This window comes from Chiloscyllium punctatum, chromosome 48, assembly GCF_047496795.1.
Source record: "Chiloscyllium punctatum isolate Juve2018m chromosome 48, sChiPun1.3, whole genome shotgun sequence".
Classification (NCBI taxonomy): domain Eukaryota; kingdom Metazoa; phylum Chordata; class Chondrichthyes; order Orectolobiformes; family Hemiscylliidae; genus Chiloscyllium; species Chiloscyllium punctatum.
In genome coordinates this window covers 42,040,406-42,067,261 of record NC_092786.1, presented here as the reverse complement: position 1 = coordinate 42,067,261, position 26,856 = coordinate 42,040,406, and the positions used below count along the sequence as shown (strand labels likewise).

At 41.7% G+C, this 26,856-nt stretch overlaps 1 protein-coding gene across 2 annotated transcripts in view; it reads left to right on the top strand.

The window, feature by feature from the left end:
• Positions 1 to 596: 596 nt before the first annotated feature.
• Positions 597 to 26,856, top strand: part of atp8b4 (ATPase phospholipid transporting 8B4) — a 245,466-nt gene continuing 219,206 nt past the window's right edge. The window contains exons 1-2 of one of the 2 annotated variants that reach the window (XM_072565057.1): positions 597 to 956; positions 8,478 to 8,574. The gene's annotated coding sequence lies outside the window, so the exon portion shown is untranslated. Of the gene's footprint in view, positions 957 to 1,133; positions 1,477 to 8,477; positions 8,575 to 26,856 lie in introns of those variants that run through there. The other variant, XM_072565058.1, reaches the window with a different exon arrangement.

Below are 26,856 nucleotides of genomic sequence, written 5' to 3'. Positions count from 1 at the left end.
TTGGTTGCAGCCAATGTGTGGGGATACAGGTCAGGCTGAGGGAGATGAAATTAGATGGTAGATTTGGATGAGAAAACATGGGAGGAAGCTCAAATTAAGAGTAAACATCAGCATGGCCTGTCTTGTACCTTGTCTCTATGCATGTGGTTCCATTAAGGTGATAAAACGGATAATTATAAAACGGAACACAGCACTGAGTCATGTAAGGCTTGATCCAAATGAGTATCTTTTAAATGGGAAACCCAGTGTGTCCCGATTGGTGCACTTTTGAGAGCAGAGTGGAAAATCACTGATACTTCGAAAGAAAATGGGAGGAAACTGGAATCTAGCATGTTCTTAAAAAAAACAATTGGAGGGATGAGGGGAATTTGGGCGTAACATCTCTTTCTTAGTCAAAAATATAAACCGTCCCCATATTAAATGTGCGGAAGGAATCGCCACATCACCATTAATTGAAAAAAAACGAAGAGAATGGGATTGCGGATAAACCATATCGCGTTACACTGAAGTCTTTCCCAATCTTGGGGGATCAAAGCGACTTCCTATACGTGCGAACGCTAACGCTGTGATGGAACACGTCAGTGCTCTGCTGGCCAGCACCAGGCTCGATGGAAATGTTTGCTCAAATGCACTGAACGCTTCAAGCGCTAGAGTGCAACCTGTGGCCAGGCTGGCTGGGAGCTAAAGGCGGCTTTCCTTCCCCCTCTCAGCATCGAGTGGGGTTCTGCAGCTCCCTTGTGCCTGCCCAGTGCAGACCACCCGCCCCGTCTCCGTCCAGACAAAGCTCTCGAGCTCCAGTGCTCATCCTCCAGCAGTGACAGGAGTTTCCCCCCCACCCTCCTTCTCTCTCTCTCTCTCTCTCTGCAGTGACTAACACTCAGGGCTGAGCCCAGCTCGCATCCGCTAGATTCCGGTTTCATTTCTGCACCGCGAGTTGGTGAGAAACGGGGAGCCCGGTGAGTACTGAACCGAGGAGGCTACAAGTTGGAGGTTTGGCTCACCCCCCCTCCCCCAGCCCCTTGCTGAGGGTTCGGGGGGGGGGGGGGTAGATGTGGGAGGCAGGAAATCCGTTTAACAGAAGTGCCCAACCTTGAACTTCTCTTATTCTGAGCGTCTGCAATAAACGAGCAGCGGAGAGTAATAGTTTTGGGGCGAGACGTTGTAACGTGTGTGTGTGAGAGAGAGAGTCTCTTGGTGGCTGTGTTTGAAGAGGCAGGAGTGGGAAATGCGAGCATTCCTTGAGCTTCCATGACTATTTAGGAGCTGGCGGTAAAGGCTGCAGTTTGTTGCTAAAGGGGTGAAGCGGTCATTAGCACCGCCTTAACTCTATTTGGCCACTGAGGTTGTGGGCTCGGTAGTTTGACATGTTATCTGTACGGTATTCAGTTGGCGAGGCAACACTTCAGATCACTTGGAGCCCATAAACAATGGTTTATGTTGGAACTTCGGCACCATGCCTCTTCATCAAAGTCCACGGTACATATGACAATGGCCTTACGGGAGGTAGGATCATGCTTAGGACCAGCTGATGGATCATAGGCATCTCATTTTGCATTGGAGCTGCAGAACAGGATTGCTTTAGCACCATAAAGCCAGGGATGCTGGTCATGGAGATGAAGGAATAGGGAGGGGATGTTCAGATCAAATAGGTTAAGATTCCTTCCACTTATGCCCCTGGGACATATCTTTGGGATCAGCATAAAGAAAATGTTACAGTTCTTTACCACGAATTCCCAGAATACAAAATATACCACCACTACTGACTATTGAATGGGATCAATCAAGGCATTTAAAAGGAATTTCAACATATATTTGCTGAACTATATAAAGGATAAATTGGGTTCAATGGCTGACACGTGTTTTGTTTCATGAGAATGATGAACTAATTGGGGTCTACAGTACTAAATTCCTGTGTACTAAAACGTTTATGAGCACAATCTGTTGCAAGATAGAATTTATGGAGGGGTTCAGATGGCAATATAAACAGCATGTGCAGAATTTGAATACTTTGTTAAGATGATCTCAACTCCCAGATGGCTTGCACTGCAACGTTAACTGTGCTGTGTAACATGCAAATCTTTGTTTTAATTTTTTCCTCATGGTTAGGGAGGGATACTGCAGGCATTTAACTCCATCATCAAACTCTGTGGCATGTGCAGGCGTGCTGAAGTTGAGACTTATTTTTACAGCATGTTGGAAGGGCTTGTTTTAGATTGCGTCAATTATAAATGTGTAGACTTGTGGTCACATGAATAAACTGCTTTCACTTGGGTCCACTTCTCGAATTATCGTAAATTTAGCACAAATGGAGGCCATTTGAAAGTCTAGTTCCTGCCTCTATCCCCATTTCTTTGTGATTTTCTTTCCTTCTCAAGTATTTGTGCAACTTCCTTTTGAAAGTTACAGTCAAAGTTTCTGTGGTTTTTGTGATGTTATCTCAAATCCTTAGTGTTGGAACACATTTCATACAGTCATCTACTCTCCTCCCACCACCTCCATTATACAGATAAGCATTGCTTATTCAGACACCCAGATGCTTCTAGATGTCTACAGTTATATTAGTTATATGTCTACAGCTGTACAATTAATCAGATGGGATTTTTCACAAATCCTTGTGTCTTTAGTTATTACTCTGCTGTTATTCATTGGTAGTTCTATTCTTGTTGGGCCTGCCTTGTCTTTAAGTAAATCACTAGCAGGCTCAGCAATAAGTCCATCTTTTAAATGTTTTGAACATGTTAATGTCTACATTCTTCTCGTGATGGAGGTTCAACCTAGAACCAAGAAAAAGATAGATGATAGAGCAAAGTATGGTATTGGCTAGATGTTGAACTGTAGAATACAGTGTAGCACAGCATTTCTTTTATTTTGTATTCAGTGTACAGTTTATAAAATCAATACTTTCTCGAGTTACTACTTTGTCTTATTTCAAAATGAAGCAAGGCTGCCTTTTCTTGGATAGTGTGTTTTGAGTGCGTTTTGAAGATTAAGCAACAAATTGCATGTAATTCATGTGGATAAATATACATGGATGGTGATTTTCTTCAGTCTTATTCTGATTAGTAAATGATTGAAAATTAGGTGATTTTGGTGTAATAGACTTGGTCAATGTTTATTACTCATAAGATCTTCCTCTTGTGCTTTTTGGACATACACTTTGTTAAATTTGAGTTTTGCAATAGAAGTTGACAAATATCTGAATGTTGCAGCAAGTGTGGTTAGTATTGTTAGCACTGAACAGTAATGATGAAGGCTAATTTTCATTTTATATATATATATTTGGAAATATAATACATGGATGTGAAGCATTAACAAGAAGTTCCATGTTCTTCTTCAATACAAAATAGCATACAAAATCCAATGGGTGAACATTGCAGGGTCAAGACAACATTGAGTTGTAGCAATGCAGTCTAATTGGTTTAAAAATGTTACCTCATCCGTGAGAGAGATTACTGTCCTCTGGAGCATGAGGTTATATTTTCTACAATTTGTTTCGCCATATTTCCATATACAATTCAATGTCTTTTTGCTGGAAGCATAATGTGATGGATACTTAAATGGTCATACTGTCCGTATTGTCTGTTGATGATATTATTCTTTCTTAGGCTGGATGAAGTGACTATACAATGTAATTTTGTATGCCAGTTTGTCAAGTAGGTTTCTAAATAATTTTCTATTCTGGCCCAAACTATCAATCCTGGTCCAAGTGTAGCACTGCTGCCTGTAAGCTAACTTTCCTTTCGACTGTATGAACAATGGGAAAGCTTGCCCCCATGTCATGAAATTTTAAAATCTACTTGAGAACTGATAGATGGAAAATATCCTCCCTCAGTGCTTAAGTGTATAACTTCATAAGAATATTTTCGTTTAAACATTTGTTTTGATTCCTTTTGATCTGAAAATGGTGGAGTTAAATTGTCTTATCAGTTAATTTGTGTGCATTAGTGAATTAAACTGCCTGGACTGTTTTATCTTCTTCCTGCTTTTTTTTTTAATCACGGAAGCATAGGGAAAGGATTCGGGTATTCAGTCAGTTAGGTGTGTTTTTCCATTCTGTTAGACCAGGGTTGATGTGGACCTCAATTCTACTTACTTTTGTCCTATATCACTCCATTACTATGCCTTATGAAATTAACCCTTCTCAGTCTTGAACATTTAATTGATATAGCCCTATTAAGGAGAGAGTTGACCTGTTTATCATATGAAGAGTGCTTCCAGATTTTGTTCCTAAATTATCAGGTTATTACTCCCTTTCCCTTTCCAACATTCTGGATCAACTCACTTGAGGAAATTACTTCTATTTCACTCTCCCTTGAGCATGTGGGCAATGGCATGAAAAGTGAATTGAATTGATTCTTTTATTCAGTATAAAATACGGTGAAAAGTTTATAACGTCGCCATGCATTGGAGGTATTCTCATTAACCGAATATAGACAAAAGGAAGATAACTTAAAGTGAGTGCAACTTTTCCTTCTCTAGTCCTGCTCTGCCAGCCCATGCTATGTCACTGCCAGAGTCCCATTCCAGGCTTCACCAGCCCAAGAAAACATGCAAGAATAGAAAAAATAAATTGTAATCTGGACTTTAAAAAATGTTTCTGATTTTTCCTTCAAGTTTTAAATGGCAGCTTTAGGATCTCACAATTGAGTAGTTACTACCTTACCACCAAACATTCACATCTCACTGATAGTTCAGCTCACCTTATTTCTGCACCACTTCCAATTCTCTTCTCCCTTTCCTGAGAAACTAGCCAGCACAAATTTCTGACATATAGGTGCCTGGTGGCTGCGGTTTGTCAGTTGCTTCATCCAATTCTGTCTTCAACACACAATGCATACTGCATGGACACCAAGCTCCTCAAACTAACGTCCACATAAATCCGCAGCCCCAAACCCCCAGGCTAACTAAATCATCATGCCTGTTCTCGGACCAACTCTCTCACCACTCCAGGCCTTCTTCACTTTACTGTGGAGTTCAGGGACACATATGACTTGCATGCTTCTGCTAGATAACTGATGCGATGAGACACACATTCAGTTCTGCATATGCGATGTGCCTTTTAGTCCTTGCATTTGTTTCTTAATAAACACGCACATATTTGGAGGCGCCTTTTTTTTATTCATTTGTTTATGGGATGCAGGTGTCGCAACTAGAATCATTGAGATGTACAGCACGGAAACAGACCCTTCAGTCCAATCCGTCCACGCCGACCAGATATCCCAACCCAATCTAGTCCCACCTGCTAGCACCTGGCCCATATCCCTCCAAACCCTTCCTATTCATATACCCATCCAGATGCCTTTTAAATGTTGCAATTGTACCAGCCTCTAGCTCAGCATTTATTGCCCATCTCTAATTGTCCAGATAGCAGTTAAGAATCAACCACATTGCTTGGGGTCTTGAGTCATACGTAGGCAAGATCAGGCCAAGACAACAGTTCCCTCCAAAGGGACTTTGGTGAATGGGTGTTTCCTGACATAGACTCTTACTTCCAGATTTTTATCAAATTCAAATTCCATCATCTGACATGATGGGATTCAAAACCAGGTCCCTCGGATGTTACCTTGGTCTCTGAATTAATAGTATCACGATAATACTGCGAGGCCATCACCACCATCTGTTTATTAAGTTGCTTTTTAACACAGAAGGAGAGGCAGGTAGCTGGTAATGATGAGGAACAATCAAGGGAGCTGAATTCTTGTTGTATGGTGCATTAACATAATAGCTCCAACATGTGCCAGCAGCTCACAGGGCAAACATACTGCACGTGCTTTAAGCAAATGGCAACATAAGAGGGGCAGCTAATCCTTAGTGAGGTGGAGGGGGCCATGATAGTTAGGGGATACTGCCACAGTCAATCACAGGCTTGTCTGATTCAATTCAAGGGGTTGGTCGCAGTCAATCAGGTGTTCAGTTCTACCAGAGTCTGGGGATGTGTGGCCCTGCCATCCAGAGACTGGGCCATAGGCTAGTCCTGTACAGCAAGTGAAATCTGACCAGAGATTACACTTGTGGAGCCATCTGCCTTGGGATGAGCCATATTTCCTGCAATCAGACAAATTGAGGCATTGAGTAATGATGGAAATGTTTGGATAAGTGATTAGTGTTGACACAAGAGCAGGAGAGGTGTCCTCAGTAAGCAAGGAGGAAGCACTGAGAGTTGAAAGGATTAGCAGTTTGGGAGTGTGTGAGAGCCATTGAGTGGAGATGGGGTATACATTAGTGACAGTTGCAGTCCATGAGACTTAGTGAGATGTGTCTGCGGTGGCAGAGTTAGGGCAAGTGGTGGCCCTGTGAATGTGATGTAATAGAGAGAAGAGAGATGTACTCTCCTTACAGAGCACAGAAGGTCACTGACCTTCTTGCAGTGCTGCATATACCTTTTAAACCCAGGACACCGCACTGCTGGGGAACTATCTGGGTCCAAGCCTCCTGTGGTGATCAGCAGGGGAAAGCTCTACTTCCTCTTCACTAGCCCTCTCAGGTCCCTGTCTGTGAAGCAGGGAGCTGGCCTTCCTCTCTGGGCCATGCTCTCAGTGAAGTGCCACAGGGGAGGGAGCAGTTTCTAGCTTGCACTTTCCAGCTGGACTTTAACTTTAGTTCTAGCCGGAGAAACACCACAAGTTCCTGGCACTTCCACCCTGTCCTGCTGTACAATGCCAAAGAGAAGGACTTTGAAAAGCCTAGCTACATCATTCATGAGGTGAAGAGTGGGTGATTGCGTAAGAAAGGTTTCTCGAGACATGACAGGCTGGGGGCCATGAATCTCACTCAACAAAGCCCTTTTGAAAATGGAAAAATTCCACCCTATATGTATCCTGTCTAATCAACCTTTAACTTCGTTCTCTAAGTTCTGATATCATGATAAAGTTCCAATAAGTATGCCCTGAACTGTTCCCCAGGGCAGTATATCTCTTTGCCCACAGTTTTCTAGGTTGGTCTAAGCAAGCCTCTGCATAATTAAACTGTCATTTCCTCACTTTTGAAATCCTCTGTCTTTTATAATGTAAAATCTGGTCTTTCATTGAAGCTCCTCAATGAAATCGAGTTCTTAGAACTCATAGGAATCATTGGATGAATTCCTATCCAGGTGCTAAAGGAATGCGTTGAACTCACCTTTTCACCAGGGGTAGGCATTTAATTTCTTGTTGTGCAGCTTGAGTTTGAGCTGGAGTGGATGAATCATTTACAATGTGTGCTGATTCCAGCACAAACATTCTTGTGTTGATTCACAGTCAGTCAATTCCTTAATGCTACTCTGCAAGAGAAGTTTCAGCTTTAACACTCTTGATTTGTTCTATTAACCTCTGTTACGCTGTAAAATGGGCCAAAAGAACTCCAGTTGTTCAGGGCTCTTGGAGATATTGTCTTTCTGTCTCATTAATTACTTTGGTAAAAGCAAAGGGAAACCAAAACGTCATTGTTTCTGATGTCCACAAAGTATCCCAGTTTTTGGCATTTCCTCTTGTTATTGAGGCCTTCAGGGATACTGACAGAGATTCCTTGCTCTAACTCGAGCTGTTTAGGTGCACAAAAGACCGTGGACGCAAACCTGTTGAAATTCAGAGAGTGCAGGTGTCCAAGGTGTAGTTTTTAAAGTCTGAGGAAAAATAAGCCACTGCTTTCTACTGTTTCACGATTAAAAATCACACAACAACAGGTTATAGTCCAACAGGTTTATTTGGAAGCACTAGCTTTCGGAGTGCTGCTCCTTCATCAGGTTGTTGCGGAGTATAAGATTGTACGACACAGAAATTATAGTTTATGTTTACAGTATGATGTAATTGCAATTACATATTGAAGAAGACCTGGATTGTTTGTTAAGTCTCTCATCTTTTAGAATGGGCATGTTGACTTCAGTTCTTTCATATGTAAATCGCAAAACTTTTTTTAAAAGCTACATTCTCAAGTGAACTTTAACAATTGGAGTCATGTTGGCCCAGATAATGCATTGAAGATGTGAACTTTCCTGTGTGGGGCTGTCTGTGCCACAATGGTCAGACTGATTCTAATCTAAAAAAACGGATTTACAGAATCTTACATGGATTCATGCAGTTTTTGAATAAAGTTTACTTTGCTCACACAGGGAAGCTAACTCCTTCAATACATTATCTGGGCTGACATAACTCCAATTGTTAAAGTTCACTTGAGAATGTAACTTTTTTGTTATGAAACAACTGAAACTGACATGGTCATTCTAAAAGATGAGAAACTTAACAAAGAATCCAGGTCTTTTTCAATATATAATTTCAGTTACATCACACTGTAAACTTTTGCTATAAATTCTGTGTCTTACAATCTTATTCTTCACAATCACCTGATGAAGGAGCAGCGCTCCGAAAGCTAGTGCTTCCAAATAAACCTGTTGGACTATAACCCGGTGTTGTGTGATTTCTAACTTTGTACACCCCAGTCCAACAACAGCATCTCCAAATCATGACTACTGTTTCACATTTTCATTTTTCTTTTCCTCACAGCCAGAAAGCCAAAATCCAACTCTTGTCAGTGAACTGACCCAGTGCCTTTTCGTGGCTATTGGCATGTCATCATTGCAAACGTCTATCTTCCATTCAGGTAAGCTCCAAAGCTTGATATAATTTCAATCTGCAGTGTTGTATTTATTGGTTATTGCCATCACTTTATAAATAAAGTGGTTCAGGCAGGAGGAACACACTCAGGAATTAAATAGTGCTGCATTAAGTTGATGAATGTAGTTTTCAGAGCTTGTAAATAGGTCTGTAAATTAAGATGATAGCTTTCATTAGTCACACCTCTTTATATGGTGAAGATTATATACTAGTGTGCATTGGTGAGAGTTCAGTGATGGTCATAAGTAGCTACCTTCTGTATAATTATTAGCAGTAACACTGAGATTAGCCCACATATTAACTGTTTGCTTTTTGGTCAGCAAATGCACTTTGGAGGCTGCTTCAGATAGTTAGTCCATGGTGCTAAGATTGTGAGTCTGAGACACTGTTCAAATCACATACACTATAGTCTTTTGCTGGCAGGGTTACATTAAAAAGTGGGGACTGGGCTCATGTCGAGCATCAATGCTGGCATGGACCAGTTGGACTGTATGGCTTGTTCTTGTGCAGCTGGTTTGAGGTATTTAAGAACGAGCTGAACATGAAGGAAGCTGGCAGTGCTTAAAAGGACCAGAAAACTGACCTTAGGTGTAGCAAAGATGAGGGCATGAATAAAAAACTGATGAAATTGGACATCTTGAAATGAGATAACTGAGGGAGATACTTTAACTGGAATACAGAAAGATACAATGATTAAAAGGTAGACAATGATTGAGGAGAAAACTAAAAAGTGTAAATAAAGAAATCTGGGTCTGTTATTGGGAATAATTAATTTGGAAGAGAAATAGAAGTTAATTTTCATTGTTTTGTTACTACTTTTTGTTTGAAACCCCAAATTCATTCAAGGCAAAACTAAGTTAAGGGAAGAGTTAACGTGACTAGGGCTGTGTTTGTTAGAATTTAGAAGCTTCAAACGTATTTTTGCTGATTGGGGCACCTTGGTTAAGACAGCGTTTAAAAATAAGAAACAAATCTTTCAGGAGTAAATTTTAGGAATGCTTCCTAATGCAAAAGGTGGTGGATGTTTGGAACTCTCTTCTGTTAAACAGCAATTGAGGCTTGATTGATTGTTGATTTTTAAAACTGAAACTGAGAACTGTTTGTTTAGTCAGAGACCAAAGAGATACGGAGCAAAGGTTTATTGAGGGTCATATCAGCTATGGTCTGATAGAAAAGCAAACCAGGCTAGAGGGGCCATATAGTCTTCTCCTTTTCAGAAAACTGAATATCTTAGATAACTACTTCTTGAGTTCTATTTCCGAATATTTTCAGAGCTGACCCACAGCGATATAGTCCTCACCACAATTAGGGCAAGAAGGCAAGTTCCAAATTAAACTCCAGCCAGAACAGGCATCAGTCTCCATACTGTTGGCGCAAATCTGATCCACATACCATCCAACTCATTAGGCTAACTGGTCTGCCAAGGAACTGTAGCAACATACACTTTTCCAGAGCTACGAATAACGCTGATGGAAGCTTCTATTTTCTTTCCCTCATCTTACTGATCTGGAACCTCTCCTGCTTTTACCAACTTATTGGTTTACATTTGATGGATTTGCAGATTGATATTCAATTTTGTTGACAATTTCCTTCAACTTTATGTCCTGGAGCTTTGAACTTGAAGCTCTGCCTCAGAGGCAAGGATAAGACCATAAGACATAGGAGCGGAAGTCAGGCCATTCGGCCCATTGAGTCCACTCTGCCATTCAATCATGGCTGATGGGCATTTCAACTCCACTTACCCGTATTCTCCCTGTAGCCCTTAATTCCTTGTGACATCAAGAGTTTATCAATCTCTGCCTTGAAGACATTTAGCGTCCCAGCCTCCACTGCACTCTGCAGCAATGAATTCCACAGGCCCACCACTGTCTGGCTGAAGAAATATCTCCGCATTTCTGTTCTGAATTTACCCCCTCTAATTCTAAGGCTGTGTCCATGAGTCCTAGTCTCCTCGCCTAATGGAAACAATTTCATAGCGTCCACCCTTTCCAAGCCATGTATTATCTTGTAAGTTTCTATTAGATCTCCCCTTAATCTTCTAAACTCCAATGAATACAATCCCAAGATCCTCAGCCGTTCCTCATATGTTAGACCTACCATTCCAGGGATCATCCGTGTGAATCTCCACTGGACACGCTCCAGTGTCAGTATGTCCTTCCTCAGGTGTGGGGACCAAAACTGGACACATACTCCAAATGGGGCTTAACCAGAGCTTTATATAGTCTCAGTAGCACAATGGTGCTTTTATATTCCAACCCTCTTGAGATAAATGACAATATTTCATTCGCTTTCTTAATCACGGGTTCAACCTGCATGTTTACCTTTAGAGAATCCTCAACTAGCATTCCCAGATTCCTTTGTACTTCGTGATACACTCTGCCACAAAACCACCATAAAAGACAATATAATAGCCTGCTCCATGAATACTGAGTCAGGTCAAACAATTTTCCTTACCTTCCTCTTTTGATCTTTATCAACTAACTTGCAACTGGAATCTGAAGAGTATGGTTGTCAGAACCATAGTTTGGTGGCAATTCAGTTTGGGGTTATAATTTGAGGAAGGTTCTGAGGAAGGGCTACTGGATCCAAAACGTTAACTCTGAAGTCTCTTCACTGATGCTGCCAAACTTGCTGAGCTTTTTCCTCAACTTCTGTTTTTATTGGGGTTGTAATTTGTCTTTCTGAAATTAGTGTAAGGTAACCAGTTTTGTACTAATACTCTTTAGTGTACACAAGAATCAGATTGTAACCGGAGTCCTGAGTCATACTTCTGCACTCAGCTTGGTAGAAAAACATAGAAACTTAGGAAATAGGAGAAGAGTGGGTTGTTTGAGTCTTCAAGCCTGCTGTCATGCAAAATGATCAGAACTGTCCATAAGATACAGAAGCAGAATTAGGTCATTCAGCCCGTTGAGTCTATACCATAATTCGATCATGGCTGATATCTTTCTCAATCTCATTCTCTTGCCTTCTTCCTGTAACCTTTGATCCCCGTACTAATCAAGAGCCTATCTATCACTGACTTCAATCCATTTAATGACTTCGCCTGGACTGTCTGTAGCAGTGCATTTCACAAATTCACCACCATCGAGCTGAAGAAATTCCTCCTTATCTCAGTTCTGAAGTGTTGTCCCTTCACCCTGTGGCTGTGCCCTTGGGTCCTAGTCTCCCCTACAAGTGGGTACATCTTCTCCACATCCAGTGTATCCAAGTCTTCATGAGATCATTCTCTCATCCTTCTAAACTCCATCCCGTACAGACCCAGAACCCTTGAATGTTTCTCACATGACAAGCCTTTCATCCCCGGGATCATTCTTGTGAACCTCCTCTGGATCCCCTCCAATGTCAGCACAACCTTCCTTAGATTTGGGGCCCAAAACTGCTCACAATATTTCAAATGTGATCTGACCAGAGTCTTGTACACCCTCAGCAGTATAACCTTGCTCCAGTATTCTATCCATTTTGAAATTAATGCTAAAATTACATTTGCCTTCCAAACTGCCAACTGAACCATCATATTAACTTTAAGAGAATCCAGAACTAGGACGACTCAGCACCTTTTTTGCTTCAGATTTCTGTAGGCTTTCCCCATTTAGAAAATAATTTATGCTTCTATTCTTCTTGCCGAAGCGCCCAACATCACACTTTCCCACATTGCAGATTAGATTAGATCCCCTACAGTGTGGAAACAGCCCCTTCAGCCCAACAAGTCCACATCGACCCTCCGAAGAGTAACCCACCCAGACCCAGTTCCCTCTGACTAATGCAGCTAATACTATGGGCAATTTAGCATGGCCAATTCACCTGGCCTGCATATCTTTGGACTGCGGGAGGAAACCAGAGCACCCAGAGGAAATCTACGCAAACTCCACACAGACAGTCACCCAAGCTTGGAACTGAACCTGGGGCCCCGGTGCTGTGAGGCAGCAGTGCTAACCACTGAGCCACCGTGCTGCCCCAGATTGTATTCCATCTGCCACTACTTTGCTCACTCTCCGAGCCTGTCCAAGTTTTTCTGCAGTCTTCCTGCCTCCTCAACATAACTTGCTTCTCGACCTATCTTTGTGCTAACTGAATATGATCATTCAATTCAGTACCATGTTCCTGCATTCTCCCCATAACTATTGATCCCTTTAACCCTAAGAATTATATCTGATTCCTTCCTGAAAACATTTAGTGTTTTGGCCTTAAGTGCTTTCTGTGGCAGAGAATTCCATAGGCTCATCACTCTCTGGGTGAAGACATTTCTCCTCATCTTAGTCCTAAGTGGCCTACCACCTATCCTTACACTGTCAATCCTTGTTCTGGACTTGCTGGTCATTGGGAACATCCTTCCTGAGTTTGCCTTGTCTGGTTTTGTTGATATTTTATATGTTTCGATGAGACCACCATTATTCTAAAGTCCAGTGAATACAGTCCTAACTGCTCCAGTCTGTCTCCATATGTCAGACCTACCATCCCAAAAATCAGTCTGGTAAACTCTTTGTTACACTTCCTCAATAGTCAGCGCATCCTTCTTCAGATATGTAGGGCAAGATTGCACAAAATACTCCAGTCATGGTCTCATCAAGGCCTTGTACAACTGCAGTTAGACATTCCTGCTCCTGTACTCAAACCCTTTCACTATGAAAGCCAACTTCTTGGATATGTGGAAAAGAGGCAGTATAATTACAATTTGATTGACCATGACCTTCAGAACAGTTTCATAGTATTATACTGTGAAGGAGAAATGATGGCCTTGTGATATTATCGCTGTAATATTAATCCAGAGACCCAGGTAATGTTTTGGAAACCTGGCTTCAAATCCAGCCATGGCAGATGGTAGAATTGGAATTCAGTAAAAGAAATTTGGGATTAAGAGTCTAATGGTGACGACAAGTCCATTGTTAATTGTTGGAACAACCCTTCTGTTTCACTGATGTCCTTGACGGTCCTTGCCAGGTCTGGCCTACAAGTGACTCCAGACCCACAGCAATGTGGTTGACTCTTATCTGCCCTCTGGGCAATTAGGGATGGGCATTAAATGCTTGCCTGGCCAGTGGTGCCCTCATCCCATGAATGAATAAAATAAATATGTTCAAAGACTAAGGTTGGAATGTAATGCTGGTGAGACCTTTAGATTTTCCATGTGGCAATGGGTTTGTAAGGATTCATATGTTAAAGCTATCTATCAAACCCCTATAAGTTATTGTCTGTTACATTCACTGATAAGTTCATGTACGGGAGACTGAATCTCTGTGCAATGGCAAAGACAAAATTTTAATTTCCACATTAACGTTTTTGAAATCACTCTGTGGAGGCCGGTATCCCATCACTAATTGACCTTTTATATACATTTGCACCGTCATGGACTCTGACTAGCTGGGTAACAGCCAGTCCCTGGAGTGAGGAAACTCCCTGAGACTCCTGTTTATATCTGGGAGAGGGTGAGGACTGTAGATGCTGGAGATCAGAGTCAACAAGTGCAGTGCTGGAAAAGCACAGCCAGTCAGGCAGCATCCGAGGAGCAGAAGAGTCGGCATTTTGGGCATAAGCTCATCATCAGGAATGTGGTGGGGGGGATCCAAGGGGGCTGAGAGATAAATGGGAGGGGGGGGGGTGGGGCTGGGGGGGAGGTAGATGATAGATGAAGGTGGGAGATGATGATCGGTCAGAGTGGAGGTGGGAAAAAAGACGGAAAAATAGGACAGTTCAAGAGAGTGGTGCTGAGTTGGAGGGTTCGATCTGGGATAAGGTGGGGGGAGGAGAGATGAGGAAACTGGTGAAATCGACATTGTTCCAATGTGGTTTGAGGGTCCCAAGGCAGAAGATGAAGCGTTCTTCCTTCAGGCATCGGATGGTCAGAGTTTGGTGGTGGAGAAGGCCCAGGATGTGGGTGACCTTGATGGAGTGGGAGAGGGAATTGATGTTTCAGAGAATGTCTCTGGGACATGCGCAGCAATTAACCCCACCACCCGTGGCTGAACACTTCAACTACACCTCCAGCACCCCCCACTCTCCCATTGATCTCCGCCTCCTTGGGCAGCTCCCCCCCGCCCCCCCACACTCCTGATGAAGAGCTTATTCTTGAAACATCGACTCTTCTGCTCCTCAGATGCTGCCTGACTAGCTGTGCTTTTCCAGTGCCATACTCTTGCTTACTTTAAAAAAAATTTTTTTTCTATTCTTTCTTTTTCTTTACCCCACACTACCGCCTAACTGCAGTAGTGGTAATCTTTTTCCCCAGGACCATGTTGTTTGTGTGCAGGTGTGAGACACCATGGAAGACACAAGCTGTCCAAATCTTTATTCAAATTTCCACCACCAGGAAGAAAGGAAACACCCGAGTGGCCAGTGACAAGCAGTGCCCTTCACATCAAAGGGCAATGCTGTGTGATCAAACAGTGAAGGGGAGGGCAGGGATTAAATCAAAATAGAATTGGAGGATACTGTTGCTGATATCTGTCATCCCGGGTTCCCTGATTGGCCCAGGGTTAACAGACTCAGTCAGGGATCTCATACTCCATGACATCCACCTGGCCGGCCTCATTACAATCGGTAGAGTTTTGTACCAAAGACGGAGACTGGAGAAAATCAGCCAGTTTGGCAGCGGCTGTAGAGAGAGAAACTGAGTTAATGTTTCGAGTCTGGTATGACCATTCTTCAGAATGAAAAGTATTGGAAAATAGGCTCCTTTTTTGTCCTTTTAACAGAGACAGAGCAAGAGCAAGACAGCAGATGGTATGGAGGCCGAATGCAAAAGACAAAGGAGCTGTTAGTAGTCAAAAAGAAAAGGAAGAGAAATGTAAAAAGGATGTAAATTAAGGTTGAAATGGAAGGAATTAGTTCCTTGCTACAAAGTACAAAATAAACAAAGTACAAGCACAACATAACCATGGGGGAAGAGAATGTAAAAAAACTGGAGGACGCCCAGATTGGTTTTAACGCTGAGACCTCGAGGCTGTAATGTGCCTGAAGGAAAATGAGAAGTTGTTTCTGAAGCTGGCATTATCCTTTGTTGGAACATTGCAGCAGGCCCAGAACAGAAACGTCAACATGAGAGCAAGGTATTTTATTGAAATGGCAAGCAATTGGGAGGTCAGGGTCATTCCTATGGACAGAACAGAGGTGTTCCACAGGTGTTACAGAGGGAATGATCCCGGTGGAATGCTGACAGTGAAGGGAAAGCACTAGGTTCATCTCTGATTCTTTCCAGAGTCAAAATCACTAATTCTGTTTCTCTTTCCACAAAGGCTGCCAGAACCTACTGAGTCTGTGTTTGTTTCAGATTTCCAACTTTCACTGTGTTTAGTGTTTTGTACTAACAGTGTGACCTCAGTTATCTTTCCTATGATGAAGACTTTGCCTTTCTTCTTTAAGTAAAGTTAAAAAAAAATCACACAACACCACGTTTTGGTCCAATTTGGAAGCACTAGCTTTCGAAGCGATGCTCCTTCATCAGGTGGTTGTTCATCAGATTTCTTTAAATAACAGATATCTGGAAACTCCCAAAGAAAGACAATAAACTTTTCTTTTATCTTTATAATAAGTCAATGATTCCGATTTCTTTGAATAGTTTTTGCTTCACTCACTCAAAAAAAATCACTGTTTATGCTTTGCAAATTTGCTGTTGTTCAATTACATGAACATTTTCTCCTCTCAACTGATATAGTTAGTTATGAATACTAGAGCAAATAGAAGACTTGATTGATAGAACTGGCATAGTCTTTGTTCAGATGATTTTGTGAACTGGGAGACTGATTAAATGTCAGCTACAAATCAACTCCTTTGCTGTCAACTAGTTAAACTGCCAAATATTTATAATTAAAACAAAAACTAAAATGATTTTGTAATTGAGGCCAAAGATCGCAAAAGATGATGCTCATGTTAAAAATATGAAGGGCTGTTGTGGAATTTATGGGTTTGACACATTTCATTCTCCCATATATTGTCAATGACTGAATTATGTTGTGTTATGCATGCTTTTCATACACTTCTGTTTTGGGATGGAGGCCAAATTGTTGTGTAACAAGGTAATGTTAATGTACATGATTTATCAAATATACAACATTGTAAAGAGCAAATTTAAGACTTCTGTATACACTTGAGTAACAGTCAATCTCATATAAAAGTCAACCCTAGTTCTTCACAGATAACAGATCAACATTTGTGAGTCAAGTTAATATCCAATACCTAAATGTTACGATGAGGATATGCATTTTATTTTCATGCTATTATGTGATTTGATGTACAATTTGGCACAAAAAGAGTCGGTTGACAACCAATCTCATGGAATACAGTCACATATCTAGTTGAGGTTTTGAAATTTCTTCATTTTGTGTAAAAATGCCCTTCAGAAAAATACAAAAAATGTCCAGCAGCATTTAAACTCAAGATGATTGAAGTTGCAGAGAAGACAAACAACTGTGTAGCAGCAAGAGAATTTTGTGTTTCAGAGAAACTTTGAGAGAGGCTGAAGGGAAGATATCGAACCAATTTCAAACAATGCTAAAACAAAGTGTGCTGACAGAGGTAGACCTAGTAAGTGACCACAATTGGAGGAAAATGTTGCTAAGTGGGGACTTGAAAATTGTCAAAATGGAAAATGTATTAGTCGTGAAGCCATCCGAATCCATGCAGGAGATGAATCAAAGAAGGATGGAATTTCAGATTTTAAGGCAAGTGCTGGGCGATGCACGAGAAGGCAACAGAGAACTAAGATGGCACAAAAACTGGCTGCTGAATGAGAATATGTTACAGTTTCACCAGTTTGCAATCAGAAATTGGCAGAAAGAAGGCTGCAAGTTATCATGTGTTGGAAACATGGCCTCAACATACTGGAGGATTGAACTGCGAACCTAAAAGGAGAACAAGTTGAGTTGGTGAGAACCCCTGGCCAGGAAAAGAGTGGGTTTACTTTAGTTCTTTCTCGCATGGCTGGTGGTGCTAAGTTAAAACCGATCTCTGGGGGCTTTTCAGAGGAAAAACCTTGCCAAAGGAGAAATTTCCTAAAGGAATTGACATCCATGTGCATTCACAAGGCTGGATGGATGAACATAAAACAATACAGCGCAGAACAGGCCCTTCGGCCCTCAATGTTGTGCCAACCCGTGAACTATTCTCAGCTCGTCCCCCTACACTATCCCATCATCATCCATGTGCTTATTCAAGGATTGTTTAAATCTTCCTAATATGCCTGAGTTAACTACATTGGCAGGTAAAGCTTTCCTCGCCCTTACCACTCACTGAGTAAAGGACCTGCCTCTGACATTTGTCTTAAATCTATCACCCCTCAAATTGTAGTTATGCCCTTTCGTACAAGCTGACGTCATCATCCTAGCAAAAAGACTTTCTCTGTCTACCCTATCTAATCCTCTGATCATCTTGTATGCCTCTATCAAATCCCCCTCTTAGCCTCCTTCTTTGCAATGAGAACAGACCCAAGTCTCTCAGCCTTTCCTCATAAGGCCTTCCCTCCAGACCAGGCAGCATCTTCGTAAATCTCCTCTGCACCTTTTCCGATGCTTCCATATCCTTCCCGAAATATGGCAACCAGAACTGTACACAATATTCCAAGTGTAGTCGCGCTAGTGTTTTAGGCAAAAGTGAGGACTGCAGATGCTGGAAACCAGAGTCTAAACTAGAATGGTGCTGGAAAAGCATAGCAGGTCAGGCAGCATCCGAGGAGCAGGAAAATCGTCGTTTTGGGCAAAAGCCCTTCACTAGTGTTTTGTATAGTTACAGCATAATTTCTGCTCATAATACTGTATGAATTTTGATGGGCATGAATATAAACCATTCAAAAGTAGTATCCATGTAATAGTCCATCCCATAAATTTAATCTTAAAAAGTAGACTTAAAAAATTTGACTATTACACGAGTACATATGGTATTTAAAAGCTGTTGGATCTGGCAATTTAGTAATATTACATGAATATGATTGCTTTCTTTGAACACTGATTTAGATAGCTCACCTACCTTGTATTGACTGGGGAGCTGATCATCTGCTTATTGTATCCCGAGAGCAGAGTCATCCAGTCTTTGGCAGTTAAGTCCTCAAATTCTTACTTCTCAATCCTAATTAGCCTTCTATTTCTGACTGACTCATGATTACTACTTGATTTCTTTTTGGTTTTTCATTTAGCCTTTTGAAGAGACTAATAAGTTGAGATGGTAAGAATTTTGGGGCTCCTGGTATTAAGCTTAATCATAAATATATGTTTTTTTGCTTCCTAACTGTCCATATGTTTGCCGATGCCTGTATATTTGTTGACCCCTCTACTGAAAATTGTTCAGTTAGATTTTTTTTAAACTCCAGGAGAATATTAAATAAATTACGCAGCTATTAAAATAAACTGGAAAAGTCACAAATGCTTTCAGTAGAAAATATTATAACCGCATGTTGTATTGTGACATGTGTTTTCATTTAATTGCCCAGGACATGATTGTGGTTTACCCAGATTGTTTACTTAGACTTATTAAGACCTTTCCTTTTAAATCTATTATTAGACACAACTTATACTTACCAAAGTTTTCCGATTTCTCATGCAAGCTATTGTTAGCTTCACAGTTTGAATAATTATTCATTTGGCTGTATTGTCCAGTCCACCTTGGTCCACTCCTCCGTCACTCCCCAATGACCTACCCATATGATTGCAGAAGGTGTAACACTTGCCCATTGACCGTATCCATCCCCCAGGTCCGAGCTTCCAAACACCTTCCAGATAAAGCAGCATTTCACTTGCGCTTTTTTCAGTCCAGTCTCCTGTATTCACTGCTCATAATGTGGTCTCCCTTTCACTGTCGAGACCAAAAGCAGACTGAATGATCACTTTGTGGAAAACCTCCATCCTGTCCATAGGAATCACCCTGACCTCACAGATTTAAAACTGGAAACTCTTTAATAATTTAAAGAAACAAAGTGAACTAGCATTTCTTGGAGACTTGAAATGATCATACTGGACATTTACATGATAGGGACCCATGAACAGTCCAGTATTATTAACTGGGTTGCTTAAACAATGAAGTATTCCCCTCCATAGTTTCTTTGGTGTTAGATAATTGAAAGCCACTTGGTAGTTACCATAGCTGTGTCAGACTGGTTTGTATGCTAAGTAGAGAGCTTTATGGTATAGGTTGCTAATATTAGTATTGTGGGGAATTTTTTGGACGATGTTGTTAAAATACATTTTTAAAACCTTTTGCATTTATACAGCACATTCAGAACTGTTTGATGTCCCAAAGCACCTCGTAATCGGTTAAGTACTTTGAAGTCTAGTTACTGGTATTATCTGGAAGCTGATTTGTACATCAGAAATTCTCCATATCTGGCAATGTAGAGAACAATCAGATAATCTGATGCTTGTGACTTTGTGTAAATAATAGATATTGAACAAGTCACAATAATTACCTTATTCTCCTTCACAATAGCGATAGGATTCATTATGTCTACCTGAAATAGTAGATGGGACCTCAGTTTAACAACTCGTCCAAAATAAATGGCATTTCTGCAACATTCCCTTAGAAGTTCAGTGATTAGTCCTGCTGTCTCACAGCGCCAGGGGCCTACGTTCAATTCCAGCCTTGGGTGACTGTCTGTATGGATTTGCATATTTTCCCTACGTCTGCGTTGGTTTCCTCCGGGTGCTCTGGTTTTCTCCCATAGTCCAAAGATGGGCAGGTTATTCGGATTGGCCATGGGAAATTGCCTGTAGTGTCTACAGATGTGGAGTCAAGGTTAAAGTGGTGCTGGAAAAATCAGGAATGAGGCTTTTGCCCGAAACATCGATTTTCCTGCTCCTCGGATGCTGCCTGACCTACTGTGCTGTTCCAGCACCACTCTAATCTTGACTCTAACCTCCAGCATCTGCAGTCCTCACTTCTGTCTACGGGTGTAGAGGCTGGGTGGATTAGCCATGGCCAATGCAGAGTTATGGGGATAGGGTGAGGGTCTGGGTGGGATGCTGTTCAGAGGGTTGGAGCAGACTCGATGGGCTGAATGGCCTCTCTTCGCACTGTAGGGAATCTCTGATCTGCACCAAAGTGACCTCTGGAATGAGACTTAGACCCAAACTATTCTGAGAGTCAAAGGTGAATGAGCCATTATGTGTGACTAGTTTTCAAGGACACTGCTTTTCTTTTCAAGCTGAATAGTTATGGCAACTGGGAAAAATGCATGCCTGATGGCTATGTGCTCTTATAAAAATCAAAACTCAAGTGTCCATTTCCAATTTTAAAAGAAGTTGTACTTCTGAGAATTGTCCCAAATGTTATTTCCCTTCAATAAACATTATGATGTGGCTCACTGTGAATACTGGAAATCTTTGTCCTGTTGTACATCCCAGTTTTTTTTCTGTCTGTGACTGGAGATCCTTACACAGACATAATCCTTGCAGGACTGTTTACGTGAAATTATCTGACTGGCCTCACTTGTAAACAGGACCACAAAGCAGGAGCAAAAATATTACAAAACTTCATTACAAATGTGTCCCACATTTTACCTGGCTGCAGTTATTAAAAGCACGATGTTTCTGCAGTGGGTAAAAAGCTACCAATTGTAAAGGCCAATTCTGGTTGTTTCTCTAAAGTCACGTAATTCTTGGCAGAATTTGCTTTCCTGATGAAGGGCTTTTGCCCGAAATGTCGATTTTTTTTTTTCCCTGCTTCTCAGATGTTGCCTGACCTGCTGTGCTTTTCCATCACCACACTAATCGAGCATCTGCAGTCCTCAATTTCGCCTAGAATTTGCTTTCAACCTTTTAGATTGCGTATTTATTTTAAAATCACATGTCGAATGTGGGTGTCGATGGCTGGGCAGCATTTATTGCCTGTCCCTCGTTGTAATAAAACACAATGCTCAGACCTCAGTACACTAGTGGCGAGATCTGAAACAAGGCAATACAGATAGCAATCATTGGTTAACAGCAGAATTTAACTTTCACTGTAATAATAATATTTTATACAACTACCCTTCTACAGAGTATGTTTGGGATAGTTTACTGTGTTGAATGGAAGTGATGCATTATTTCTAAGTGTGTATTAGGCTCTGATAATGGGAGCTGCTCTTGTCAGTGCATTCCAGTGAGTTTGATAAGTACCATCAAAAAATTTGAGGGATATGCTCAGTACTGTGAATAAAAAAATAAATACAAGGTACTGTTCGTATTGGCAGAAAACAAATGTGTTGTCTTGAAATTTTACTGTTGCGTGTAGGGAGTTAAGGGAGAAATTAGTGAAAGATTGATGAGAATTTCATACACCAGTCTATTTCGCTTAGTCACTGTAGGAATCTGGGACTTGATTCACTGAAATAAAAGCAAACTACTGCAGTTGTTGGAAAATCTGAAAGAAAAAAAAAAGAATCTGTAGAGAGAGAGAGAAACATGGGTAATTATTCAGATTAACTACTTTGTCCTCATATTCCCCATCTCAGCAACATGTGTTATATACACAGGCCAACGTTCCTTTACTGAACTAGTGAAGAGCAGTAGGAGCTTTTTCTCCCCACACCTAACTGGGAAACTTCTATCCTCCTTCTTGAAAAATCAAACAGCCTCTGAAATGAATTTAATGCATTTACGTGTTAAATTTGCATTGAGCCATTTAAGAAGCAGCAATTAGTATCAGTGTTATTTATAAATCTTGAGAGACCAACTCCAGAAGCACAGTAAACTGAAAGGATGGTGATAAACTGAAGATTTTGTAGATAGATATTCACCTCAAAATCATGCTGGAGAAGAGTTCAGAAATGGCTAGTGCCTTGATGGCATGTACCGAGGTAATTAAGGCTTTCGAAGAAGTGGTGTGTATGTTGATTATACCCAGTGTGACTGGAGAATGAAGACTTGGTTGGGCAGATGATCCCGTGTTTGTTGATCTTTCTGGTAAATGTTTGTGCATTTAACTCTTTGCTGGTAAAAGTCAATTTACTGCATGTAAGCATGTTTTCTTGAGCTCTTAGCCATTGACAATTATTTTCCCAGCCACAGCAACGGGCCACACTTTTTTTTAAAACTGTGGGTAGGGTGAGAATGGAGGACTCTCTCCCTTAGCTGGAATGGGAATTGAATTTTGTGCTGTTTGGTGTTAATCTGCTCCACGCTGTAGCTGCCCAAACTAACCTGACACTGCGTAGGTAATCTGAACAAATGGCAATCTTCCACTGAATCTAATGTAAGAAGCACTGACAATTACAATGGCATTAATTTTGATTTTCCCTTACATGGGCCCTTCTGTTTTGCATCTTGAAGGAATTTGACTCATTTTCTTGTGGTTTGATTTGCTTTTCCTCGCCCTGTAAATTGCTGTCTTTCTCCATCTGTCTGCTAACTAGTCGCGTTGTCCCTGTGCTGAGTTGACTCAGCCTGTTATTCCTCCCACCCGCCCTCCCCCCCGCCCCCCGCCTTTGCTTTTTCAAGTGGCAAAGCAGTGATTGCATGGAGAACCACGAATTAATGAAGCCCCCTGAGAGCTGTAGTCATGTGGAGCTGCACCTTTTATTATTTCAGTGAGGTAGCATTTGAAAGTGGAGGTACAGAGTGTAAGGTTTGTGTTGGACCACAGGTACCAGTTAGATGAACGTGTAGCCATTGACCTGAGTTATGTCACTAATTGAATGTTTGGCTGAGCTTTGAAACTAAGAAGCTCCTGCACATTTGTATTTGTTGACACATCTTCCAGGACTTCGGTAAGAGGCTGATTTATTTGTTCAGAAATCTGTAGGGACCACAGCTGAGATGACTATTTTCTCATGATGTTGTAAACAGTGATTTTAAAATTCACAGTTGGACTAGCAGCCACCTGTGCACTTTTAATACCTTGGGTTTGTCGTATATCCGGTGTGAACACCAGATTTCGTATCTCTTCGAGGAAAGCAACTCGAGAGTGGAACTGCTAACCTACAGCAATACAGAAATCAACATACAACTTTTGACATGTATTTGGAAAGGTTCTAGACCATAGTGGTGCTGGAAAAGAACAGCAGTTCAGGCAGCATCCCAGGAGCAGGAAAATTGACATTTTGGGCAAAAGCCCTTCATCAGGAATAAAGGCAGCAGGCACTCTGCCTCTATTCCCGATGAAGGGCTTTTGCCCGAAATGTCGATTTCCTGCTCCTGGGATGCTGTCTGAACTGCTGTGCTTTTCCAGCACCACTCTAGTCTAGAATCTGGTTTCCAGCCTTTCTTTTTACCTAGGTATTTGGAAAGGCAAGGACTGAAAAGGGATAGCCAGTATGGCTTTGTGTCTCAATAACTTGATTTGAGTTTTTCTCAGAAGTAACAAAGAGGATTGAGGGCATCCTCTGAATACCAGAATATCCCGGCCTAGTTTCCTATGCTCTGGGAGATGAATAAGCACTGTCTTATCAGCTAGGACTCTATGTTGGAGGCAATCTCATAGCAACTCCTACACTTGCTGCTTCCTTAGAGACCACTTTACAGCTGACCATTCCCAACTCTTGAGGATGAAGAATTTCAAAGATTCATCGCCCTTTTGAGTGAAGGCTTTCTCCTTACCTCAGCGCTAAATCTCTGAACCTTAGACCCATGGTTCTGGGTCTCCAGCAAGGGGAAATAGCCTCTTGTCATATACTCTGTAAAGCTGCCTTTGAATTCTCAAAAAGGCTACCTCACGTAAACTACAGGATTTATAGGGCCTTTCCAGTTAATCTTAACTCCGAATAACCCTCTCAGGCCAGAAATCAATCCAGTGGAATTTGTTGCACTGTTTCAAAGACAAATGTTTTCCTTTGCAGCTGAGGAGACCAAAACAGTACATACTTCTCCAGACATGGTCTCATGCAAACCCAATATAATTTGCAGGAGTCTGCAGTCTTGTACTCCAACCCCTTTGCAATAAATGCTAACATAACTGAAATCTGCAAGATTTTCATGCATCAAGGCAGTTTAGTCCAAGTTAGCAACTTCTCAAAATCTTAAATGGCACATTCTTCTCATGTCTGCGTGGGGTTTCCTCCAGGTGCTCTGGTTTCCACCCAGAGTCCAAAGATGTGCAGGTTAGGTGGCTTGGCTGTGCTAAATTGCCCAAAGTGTTGACAGATGTATAGATTAGGTGCATTAGTCAGGGATAAATGTAGAGTAATCGGGTTGGGGAATGGGTCTGGGTGGTTACTCTTCGAAGGGTCAATGTGGACTGGTTGGGCCAAAGAGCCTGTTTCCACATTGTAGGAATTCTATGTAGGGATTGTGGAATTTTATGATTTCTGTGCAGCTGTGCAACCCATCATGTGAACCTGAGGTCTCGGAATGAGCATTTCAAGTAACGCCTTCCTCCAGCCTGCTCTCTGTAACCAGACACGTTCTTAGAACATAGAACATTACAGAGCAGTGCAGGCCCTTCAGCCCTCGACGTTGCGCCGCCCTGTCATACTAATCTGAAGCCCATCCCACCTACACTATTCCATGTACGTCCAATAACGTCTTCTCAAATAACAGTCTCATTCCCTTTGGAATGCACGGTTTGAACCGCCTCTGTCACCCTGTCAGGCAGTGCACTCCATCCTCAAACTATTTGCTGCCTGAATAAACTTCTCCTACTGTTGCTTTTCCTGCTTTTGCAAATTTCTTTCACCTGTGCCCTCTTATTCATGATCCCCTCACAGCTCGGAGTATGTTTGCCGATCTACTCTGTCCAGACCGCTCCTGGTTTTGAATTCCTCCATCAGATCTCCCTCCAGTGACGGAAAATATTCTGGATTGCACCTCACTTCTCAACATTCAGCTTCATCTGTCAATTATTTGCCTCTTCCACTCAAAATTATCCTCCTCAAAATGGTGTCAAACTTCATATCATCTGCAAAATATGAAATTATGCCCTGACGTAACATAAATCAGGGAGAACAAGGATCCAACACAGACCTCTGGGGAACTCCACCATAAGCATTCTTCTGGTCCAGAGAATATCCATTAACCATCACTCTGTTTCCTCGCACTCCTCCAATCTGTAGCCATGTTGCTACTGTCCCTTGTACTTCATGGGCTACACTCACAGGTCAGTCCATGTACGTTTTTCAATCGGTGCTCCCTCCGAGATGAGGATGACTCTATCTCATTCTCAGGGTGAGTCCGTAGGTGGCTGTACAGATCGATGCGTTTACCCCAGGCTCTGTTACACTTGGGACAGAGGTAGCTGTGGGAAAGGGTGGGTGGGGCATCAGTGTGACCGTGCACTCCTTACGAATTTTCATGTGGCTTCTGCTTTTTCCCAACGACGTGGCTGAAGGTGTTCGATAGCTTCTTGGATGCTCCTCCTCTACTGTGAATGGTCTTGGGCCAGTGATTCCCAGGCATCTGTGGGAATTCTGCACTTCACCAGGGAGGCTTTGAGTGTTCTCTCTGTCACCTGGAGCTCACTTGCTGTTTTGGAGCTCGGAGTAGAACACCTACTTGGGTGGTCATGTGCACCACATCAACCCTCATCATCCTCACCCAGCCTCCCATTGCCCTCATCAAAAAACTACAGCAAGTTAGTTAAAGATGACTTGCCCTCAACAAACCTATGCTAGCTTTCCTTAAGGAATCAATATTTTCTGACGTTACTAATAATTGGTTGCCAATTATTATTCCATACTTCATTTTTAAAATAAAAATAAAGAATGAGGAAATGTTAAATTTTAATTGTCAACATCTCAAGGTAGTACCAGATATCGTGAGTCTTTGAAATTGCTTTCCTGAAAAGGCAGTGAAAGCAAACCCTTGAGTATTTTTTAAGGCAGTGCCAGGTAGATTCTCGCTAAGTTCAGGGGTGAAAGGTTGTCTGGGCTGGGTGTGAATGCAGATTTAGGGTTGCCGTCACATCCGCTCTTATTAATAACAGAGGGGCTGAATGGCCTGCTCTGGCTGCTGCTTCATATGTGAAGCGTACCAGGTTAAGATCTGCTTTTAACTTTTTGGATGTATTTAAGGAGTCATTGATAAGGAAATGACAAATACAAAGCATATTTTGAAGCGAATGCAATTATCCAGAAGTGGTAAGGAATAAGAGCACAAGCGCCCCACGTTGTAATCCGTAATCTGAGTTGATTCATTGGTGATTTTAAAAAATGTCCCTATTTGCTGTTTTGCCTTCAATCCATTTGTGACTTGGCTTTGCATTTCTGTGCACATGAGCATTACAAATAGCGTGCTTCCTTCCAATTCCTTCTCCTTTTCCAGGAATGTGCTGTAACGTTTTAGGAATTGCTTCAAGGAAATTTTAATTTATTTTAAATGAAATGCACATTTTAAATGCGCAGGAAAATGTAACTGGCTTTGTGCGGAAATAAAACTGA